The following is a 9400-nucleotide window of genomic DNA, read 5'->3' as shown; positions in this document are numbered from 1 at the left end:
CACTGGAACAGAAAAAGAGTATCAGTGGAGAAATCAGCGAAATACAAACAAAGTGTGAGGTTTAGTTGATAGTATGGTGGCAAGGCTAATTCCTTAGTCTGGACCCCTGTGCCATCTTATGTAAGATGCTAGCACCAGGGAAGCGGGGTGAAGAGTCTAAAGGAACTCTCTGGGCTATCCTCATACTCCTCTGTCATACCACACTTATTTCAAAGTAGAATGGTTAAAAAAAAACCAGGGAGTTAACTGTGAATGAGTTCACTGAGGTGAATGGCAGTAATGAACAACCACTACCTCTTCCTTCATTAGTCATATTTGTTGACTTCTCACAATTATGGAAAATGTATTTTGTACATCAATATTCACGCGCGTATAAATATTTACATTTCAGATAGGTCAAGACATACTCTGCTATAAAAATAACTTCGTAACAAGAGACTTCTTTCTTACATGGAAGGGTAGGAAAACACATGGGTCAAAGCTCTCACTTATGGGGATCAGATTATATAGTTACATTTGCTTCTACTTGCAATATTTTCTACTTGGAAAATTCATCTCAGTTTAATATCAACAAACCTGAGTTCCTTGGTTAGTTCATGAGGTTGTCAATTTAGCTTTCTTATCAGAATATGGAGAGAATTTACATTATAGCACCTGAATAATCAAAGTACTTTTGGGGCTAAGAAATTTACTTTAATCTTTCCATTTAATTAAAGTTCCTCTCCCTTCTTAAAGGGACACTAGTTTTTCTGGTTACACATTTTCTTTCTAAAGGAGGGATTAATGTTAGTTTTCTTCTACACCTCCATGTGAAATTGAAAATTAACTTATCAAAATATACACATAATCCATAATACTTAATCCATACCTACATATGGCCTTATTGGATTTTTTTTGAAATTACGTGGAATTTATTGATTTGGGTTAAAATTTTATCTTACAGCACTGAGTTTTTCATTTATAAATATAACAAATGCATAAATGTATAAGTTATATATATATATCTCCACACCAGAGGATGTTTTCATTAATTTTTAGAGAAAGAGAGAGAGAGAGAGAGAGAGAGAGAGAGAGAGGGAGAGAGAGGGAGAGAGAGAGAGAGGAACATCCATTGGTTGTGTCTTGTACACACCCCAACCGGGAATTGAAGCCGCATCCTAGGCAGGTGCCCTGACTGGGAATTGAACCCACAACCTTTCTGTGTTCTGGACGATGCTCCAACCAACTGAGCCACCCAGCCAGGGCTGTTTTCTTCATACATTTTTATGCCTGTTATGAGTTGAACTGTATCTTCCAAAAAGACATGTCGAAGTCCTTTTTTCTGGTACCTGTGAGTGGGAACTTATTTGGAAATTGGGTCTTTGTAGGTTTACTCAAGTTAAGACACGCTCATTAGGGTGGAGCCTGGGCCAGTGTGACTGGTGTCCTTACAAGCAGAGTGCAGTGCGAGAAGACAGAGACACGGAGAGTGCCATGTGGTTGTGACGGCAGCAGATCGGAGCGGTCCGCCGCGAGCCAGGACCGACAGCCACCACCAGAAGCTGGAGAGATGCAAGGAAGGGTTCTACTCGGAGTTTCAGAGGGAGCGCGCCCTGCTGACAGCCTGGCTTCTGACTCCCGACCTCCCGAGCTGGAAGGAATCAGCTTCCGGTTTAAGTCACACTGTTGTGGTACTTTGCTGAGACAGCCCCAGGAAGCCTGTTCCAGGGCCCTTCCAAAAAGTTGTATAATTTTATCTATGATCTTGCTTACCTTTTATCAGGTTTATTTCTAGGTATTTAATGAATTTTATTGTAGTTATGAATAGGATCTTCTTTTAAAATTATATTTCTAACTGTATCTGGATTGTATATGAGAATATTGTTACCCTTTGGGTATTGAATTTATTCTTTTGTTTGTAGATTTCCACAGGTTTTTTTGTGTTTTTTTTTTTGCCACCAAACATATAGTTTGCAAATAATAGTAATTTATTTTTTCCTTCCCAACTCCCATGCCTTTGTTATTCTTTCTTGTTTTATTGCATTCACTGGGAACCTGGTTTAATGCTGAACAAAGGCTATGATGGAAGGCAGGCTCATCTTGTTCTTGTCTATTTTAAAAAATATATGTTTTTATTGATTTGAGAGAGAAACACTGATTGGCTGCCTCCTGCACGCCCCCTACTGGGGATCAAATCTGAAACCTGGGCATGTGCCCTGACCGGGAGAGTGACCTCTGGGGGAAAGGATAAGGCCCCACTAGCTGAGCCACCCAGCCAGGCGTGCTCTTATCTTCGAGGGGTTCCATTCTATCATGTTTCTTATAATGTTTGCTGCAGGGTTTTTTTTTTGTAATCCTCACCAGAGGATATTTTTACATTCATCTTCAGACAGAGTGGGAGGGGGAGAGAGAGAGAGAAACATCTATGTGAGAGAGACACATTGACTGGTTGCCACCCACACGACCCCAACTGGGGCTGGGGACTAACCACAACCAAGGTATGTGCCCTTGGCTGGAATTGAACCCAGGACTCTTTGGTCCACAGGCCGACGCTCTAACCGCTGAGCCAAACTGGCCAGGGCTGCTGTAGGTTTTGGCAGATACCTCTTTTCTCTTAGGGAAGTTACCTTCAGTTTACTTTGCTAAGTACATTTATAATGAATGAAGTGGGTGAGATGTTACACATGCTAAAAATAATCTTGCTTTACCTGGTTTAGTCCAATGTTCCTTTTACACAGGGACGTAAATGTCACTTCCTCTGTGAAGGCTTCTCTCCTGCCTGCGTGCCGGCTTCCGCACTCCGCCAAGGTGCTCCCCGCACCCCGTGTTCTCTGCGACACGTGCCTGTGGAGCTGCTCTGCCTGGCGGGCACGGGCTCTGGCTTCCGGTCCTGCTGCCTCCAGGCCTGATCCGGGCCCGGAACACCAGTCACTTCAAAGGCAACTGAAAGAACGAAAAAATGAATGAAACCCAAAGAGAGCAAGAAACTTGATACAATTAAACATGGCACAATCAGATGTCAGCGCGGTCACCAGACAAAGATCTGTGCAGGGTTCATGTCAATGACACTGTAGAAGTCCCATAAGAGATTGAAAAACAAGACTGAATGAGTGAAGGTTCATCTTCTGTGTTTCTGGCTTGAAAAGTCCAACATTGTGGGTTTATTACGTAACATTTGCGTTTCAAATTGTTGGGAAATAGCTAGTGCCAGGAAAATGAAGAAAAAAATGCAGTTAGATCCTTGTATAACACCATAGACCCAAATACATTTTAGATGTTTTTAACACTTAAGTTTAGAAAATAAACCAAAAATGTACTAGAAGAAAATGTGCATGGACTTTGGGGACAGCATTTTCCACCAAAGGTAAAAAACTACAAAGGAAAGAATGGTGAGACTGAATATATACAGATGAAAAGCACGGTAACAATGTCCTGGTAAAGGCGAACTGGGAACTCAGTAATTGGAAGATACATAATAGCGGGGAAAGATCTGCTATCCTTAATACCTGAGAGACTTTTATGAACCAGTAAGAAATAGCAACTAAGCAATTGACAGCCGATAGAAGTAAAAATGAGCCCCGTCCTGTGCGCTCACACTCCGTGAAGGACGCCCCCGCGGCTGCTCTCTGCTCCTCTGGCGGGCCTGGGCCAGCGAGCGGGTGTGGGAAGGATGCTGGTGTGGCTGAGGTCTTGGCGGTGGACAGAAATCACTCCACATTTTCCTCTTCCCCAGGTCACCTCAACCTTCCCTACTTGATGCGGTGGCCACAGGACCAGAGCTGCCACTGCAAGATCTGCGAACAGGTGGTTCCTAAGCAAGAAGCTGCCCCATGTTTTCAACCGGAGGCCAAAGGCCCAGGGCCTGAATCAGCAGGGCGAGCTTCACCCGTCGGGCGAACTGGGATCAGCCGTGAGTGCCCTGCGTTGGCCGGCGGTGACGCTGTCCCTCCAGCCCTGCACCTGTGTCCCCTCACCCTGTGTGGACCAGAGTGCACGAGGGAGGCACCTGCTAGACCAGCACCGCTGCCTGCAGCCCAGTCCAGCACTGCGGTGAACCCCATGTCCCCTCCAAAGGGGAAGAGTTGGGGCGCACGTGGAAAGAAGAAGACAGTGGCCGAGGCTCAGGGAATGAACACACGGGCTGGGCTTCACCCCGAGGGAACCCACACTGCATCAACACCGCGGAAGAGGCTCAGAGGGAGAGGAGGAGGTGTCTCGACCCCTTTACACCAGGTCTGCCTGGAAGTGGGGGCATGTTTTGCTGCGAACCACTCCTGCTTTGGTGACCTGACCAGATCCGATGGCAGCCTGTAAACCTGAGCGGCCTCACCTGTCATTGCTATATGACAGGATGACCGACTGGTTGGACACTGCGGGCTGAATGGGACTCTGGTCACGTGCAGGATCTTTGGACCTTTCTGATTGTTTTGTTCTCAGGGACCCTGGGAGAGGACCAGGAGGCTGATACTGGGATTTATAAGAAATATGTATTTGGTCTTGGACCTGTTCCTGGCACAGAGCTCCTAAAACCCTTAGAATTTTCTGTGATAAGAGCAATAAAGGTGTCTTTTGTTATTGAGGTGGCACCTGGAAAGCCCTTCAGTAACCTAAGGATAGGGGGCCCAACCATTAATTCCAGGGTTGGAACTTTTAGTTCTCCCCACCCCAACCTCCAGGGGGAGGAGGGCACTGGGGGTTTAATCTACTGACCATGTCCGATGGTTTAATCAACCATGACTACGTAACAAAACCTCCACAAAAACCCAAAAGGAAGGGGTCTGAGAGCTTCCAGGTTGGTGAACACAAGGTGTAGGGAGAGGGACACCCCAGAGAGGGCGTGGTTGCTCCGGCCCCTCCCCCAGGCCTCCCCGCTGGCTGTTCCCGAGTCCGTCTGTCCTTCCACAGTAACCAGTGATCTAGTGAGGCGACGCTGCTCCGAGTTCTGAGAGCCGCTCCGGCAAATCCCCGGAACCCAAGAAGGGAGGATCCATAGCCAGTGGGTCAGAAGCACAGGTGACAACCTGGACTTGCAATTGGCATCTAGACTGAACCCTTAACCTGTGAATCTGACGGTGTCTCTGGGTACACTATGTCGGAATTGAGGTGCATTGCAGGACACCCAACTGGTGTCCAGAGAATTGCTTGTTGGTTTAGGGGGGTCTCCTATCCCCCTGACAGACACGTTGGAATTGGTACCAGAAACTATTAACAAACTGTAAAAGACAAATGTCGTAGCTCAGTTATCATAACAAAATACCATAGACTGGGTGACTCAAACAACAGAAATTTGTATCTCACCATTCTGGGGGCTGGAAGTCTGAGGTCAAGGTGCCACCAAGGTTGGCTTCTGGTAAGGACCCTCTGCCTGGCTTGCATAAGGTCCCCTTCTCTCTGTCCTCAGATGGTAGGGGTGTGTACCTGTGTGAGCAAACAAAGATGCTTTGCACGTTCCTGTGAGGCCACAGTCCTATCTAATTAGGCTTCCACCATATGACCTCATTTTAACCTTCAATTACTTCCTAACAATGACCCTACCTCTGGATATGGTCACCTTGGGAGTTAGGGCTCCATCATATGGATGTTGGGGAGACACAGTTCAGTCCATACCTAAATAAATAGCAAATAAATATAAACAGAGGCTTGGCATTTATCTTGATCATTTTCTTTCTTCCTGACTTGACTCTTTTGCTCTTCTTTTGGCTTCTTGGGATAAACATGTAGCTCACTTGTCTTTAGTTTTTCTTTGCTTGTGGGAAGTATGTTGAAGATGTAATCTTTCTGGTCAGTATTGCTTTCAGCTCTACATACTTCCTGCTTTCCACGCGGGATCCTTTTCAACGCGAGGTTCTGGATGTTCACGGTCATCACTGTTAGTCACTGCTCCTTTGTAAGTATGTGACGTCCCTTTGTCACCGTGTTGGTTTGTCAGGAGCTTTCCCGCAGATTCCCGTGGTGACGTTTACTGATGGTCAAGGGCGGAACGGGGAAAACATTTGCTCGCACAGTGTGGGCTCGGACCTGCCCTCATCGCCTGCGAAGGGGGTTCTCACACAGGCCTGCTGCAGTCACGTGCGCGACGAGAGGACAGGCGCCCGTGTGCTCTCGTCGGTCAGTCGGTGTCGCTTGTGTTGTGCTCACAGCCCGCCCCAAGTCTTAGGGGTTGGAAACAACCCGGGTGCACTTCTCGGTCATGCTGCCTGTCATCAGCGTGGGGGACTGAACAGATGGCGGCTAAGACAGGTGTACTCCAACTTCTTCCACAACTGCCAAGTGGGAAAAACCTCCCACTGGGGCCGCGCCCGGCCTGCCGGAGCTCCTGCGTGGAAGAGCAGCCTCCCTTGCGCTGGGCTCCCGCAGCCGTCAGAGGCCTGTCTCACCGGAAGGCGCCAAGGAGGCATGGCCTTTCCATGGGCCACTGGGCAGCCGGGCAGCCGTGGAGCACGGCAGTAATGACGACTATGCACTGTATACTCTACGCCCTTTCCAAAACCCTTTTTCGTTTGTTGCCTTTTTAAAAATCCTCTTCAGGCCCTGGCCAGTTTGTCTCAGTGGTTAGAGCGTCCGCAGACCAGAGAGACTCGGGTTCGGTTCCCGCTAAGGGCACGTACCTGGGTTGCAGTTTGTCCCTGGCCCAGGTTGGGGTCGTGTGGGAGGCAGCCAGTTGATGTGTCTCTCTCATGTTGATGTTTCGCTCTCTCTCTTCCTCCTTCTCTCCCTCCTGCTCTACCTGAAGATAAATGCAAAAATGTCTTCGGGTGAGGATAAAAAAAAAAAAAAATCCACTTCAGTTATGTGAGTTCTCATGCATCTTTAATAAAAAATCCAAACAAAACGGAAGTCAGCCAGAGTTAGTTTCCATTGCTTGAAAAAAGATTTAGAAGGCATTCTATTGGTGTGCTGGATGCTCCTGACAGCTTGGGAATGTGGACTTCAGCTCCCACATGGCTGGTTTGACCAAAGGTACACACATATGTCCCAAGAATAAGCTTTTGCTAGGAGCAGGCATGGCACGAGCCAATCTTCAGATTCACATAATTATCGGCAGCCACCGCACGGCAGGCACGAGGCCTGGCATTTTTGCATATGTGATCTAAGTCAATTTCATTCTTCACAAAAACAATTTGAGGTGAGTCTTAGCCATGACTTAAGTATGCAGAAAATGAGGTGCAGGGAGGTGAAATGACCTGTCGGAAAGCCACTGAGCTAGCAAATGACAGCTTTGTTTTTACTTTACCATCTCACCCTGTGGAGGGGAATGGGGACAATGCCATGTGTTTGGGTGGCATGCACTCACTGGCTGGGCAGGACATTGAGACACGTGAGGGGTCCACGTGGGCCCTGAGCACACAGGGAAAGAGGTTGGCATTTATGAACTGGGCAGTGGAGGAAGATTCCTGAGTCAGAGGGGCTGCTGGAGACCAGCACAGACAGGCACGGTGGAGGCTGAACGCCAGCTGGAGCAATACTGTAGATGCTCAGGCAGGTCAGACGGGGCACGGGTGTTAGCCGTGGAGACAGGAAGTCTTCTCTCCAGCCTCCAGACCCGCTGGGCATCGCTGGAGTCTGAGCTCTCCCTCTGTACATAGCCCTACGTTTCGTTACAGGTCTCTTAAGAACGTGCTCCCAGAAAAAGCCTGGATTAAGAGTAGAAAAAAAGAACAGGCACCAGCCTAAGTGAGAAGTCTACAAAGTTTGCCTCCCACAAAAACTATTCTTCCCGTCCGTTGTAGGGCCTAACATTTTACCAATGGGCTCCATTCCTTCAACGTCTCTTATTCAAGTGTGACTATTTGGGGACAAGCGGGAAGGGATCCCGGGAAGTTTCCTCAGTAGCAGCCTCCAGGCAGGGCAGGCACATGCGGGGGACAATCTGGGTGGGCACCATGAAGAACCGGGCACACACACTCCACCTAAAGTGGGCTTCTCAGGTCCAGCCGAGGGGCCCAGAGTTGCTGGATCTGCTGGTTCAAAAGAAACCTCATATCCAGATATTGTTTTGGGGAAAGCCCTCAATTTAAAAATATTGCAACTGCTATAAATTTCCTCATATTACTGTGCCGTCTTTAGTAAAACTAGATTAGAGAACAGGTTCTTTGATCGCTGAGCGGATGGGTAGGAAGCATGGGCACTACTTGTGCAGGGGGCCCTAGGCCACAAACTCGGCCTCCCAGTGCCTGGGCCTTGGAAGGGCGATGGGCCCTGGCAGCGGCGATATTTGCTGCAACCAGAGCCTCCTGGCTGACCACCAGTGGGCCGGGGTGGAAAGCGGGAGGGGCAAGCTTGTCCCCAGCTCCAGGGGGCCCCTTCCCATTACAGCGCAGTCATGCAGTTGTGCAGCCTTTGAAAAAGCATCCCTCGTTACACGGGATGATTTGCAGGACTCCAGACCCTGCATTCCGGAGGTCTCCAGCGTAGCATAAGAAATGTATCAGGAAGGAATGATCTCGATCTGAACAAAGCTGCAGTGAAGGAAACTCACGTCCAGCTGAGAGCAGCAGTGAGCTTTCGTTCGCTCAGGGAAAAGTCCCTGTTCTTCATCTTATTTGATTAACATTTCCTTTTCCTCTTTGACACCAGGTATCTGGTTAATATTTAGACATTGGATACATGTTCTTTCAACTGTTATGTGATCAGGCAAAACCGGAGATGCCAATCACATCAGACCCGCCAAGCACACCCAGCTGTGGCTGGAAGGGCAGTTGGGACTCGCTGGAGCCAGGCCCTGGGAGGGGCTGCCCGGGAGTTGGCAGGGACGCGCCGGCCCCAGGAAGCAGAGTTGCCCAACTTGTATTTGTTTATTCGGTGTTTAGAGCCATAATGGCCTCAGCCTATTTCGGTCTAGGGAAATCTGAATTCCTTTAGTGGCAATGTCCCCAAGAGACGCAGGTGTGACTGTGGTTAAGGAGGAGACGGCCTCATCTTTTGGGTCAGAAAGCAGTCACCTGGTGGCAGGGCAGAGGCACACAGTTTGGGACAGGAAAATCTGGGGGTTTGTGTCAAAGCTCCACCCACTAGGAGCTCCAGGCTAAGATGGGAAAGGCAGGAAAGATGGAAGTTGGGATGGGGAAGCTGTTATGGGGAAGAAATCGCTCCTGGGCCTAAGGCAGGGGGATATTCAGGGAGAGAGGGGGGCGGGTCAGGGACCTGCAGAGTTTGCCTGGAGTCCCAGGGCAGAGGGGAAGCCGGAGCCCGCCAGCCGCTGGCTCCCCGCTCTCTGCTGCGCGGCACCGGCGGCTGGCGGCTGGCTTTGTATCCCCGAAAGTACTGGAGAGGATGGAGAACACGGCGTCCCAGGCTCCCGGGGAAGGGGAAGCCGCGGGGCTGGGCGGGGAACACCTCCAGTGTGTGTGCGTTGAGGAAGGGGGAACACGATCTCCGCTTCCCTCGTGCCCCAGCCCTGCGCTCGCCTCCGCTCCGGCGC

This window comes from Molossus molossus, unplaced genomic scaffold, assembly GCF_014108415.1.
Source record: "Molossus molossus isolate mMolMol1 unplaced genomic scaffold, mMolMol1.p scaffold_m16_p_3, whole genome shotgun sequence".
NCBI lineage: Eukaryota > Metazoa > Chordata > Mammalia > Chiroptera > Molossidae > Molossus > Molossus molossus.
This window is presented reverse-complemented; position numbering follows the sequence as displayed.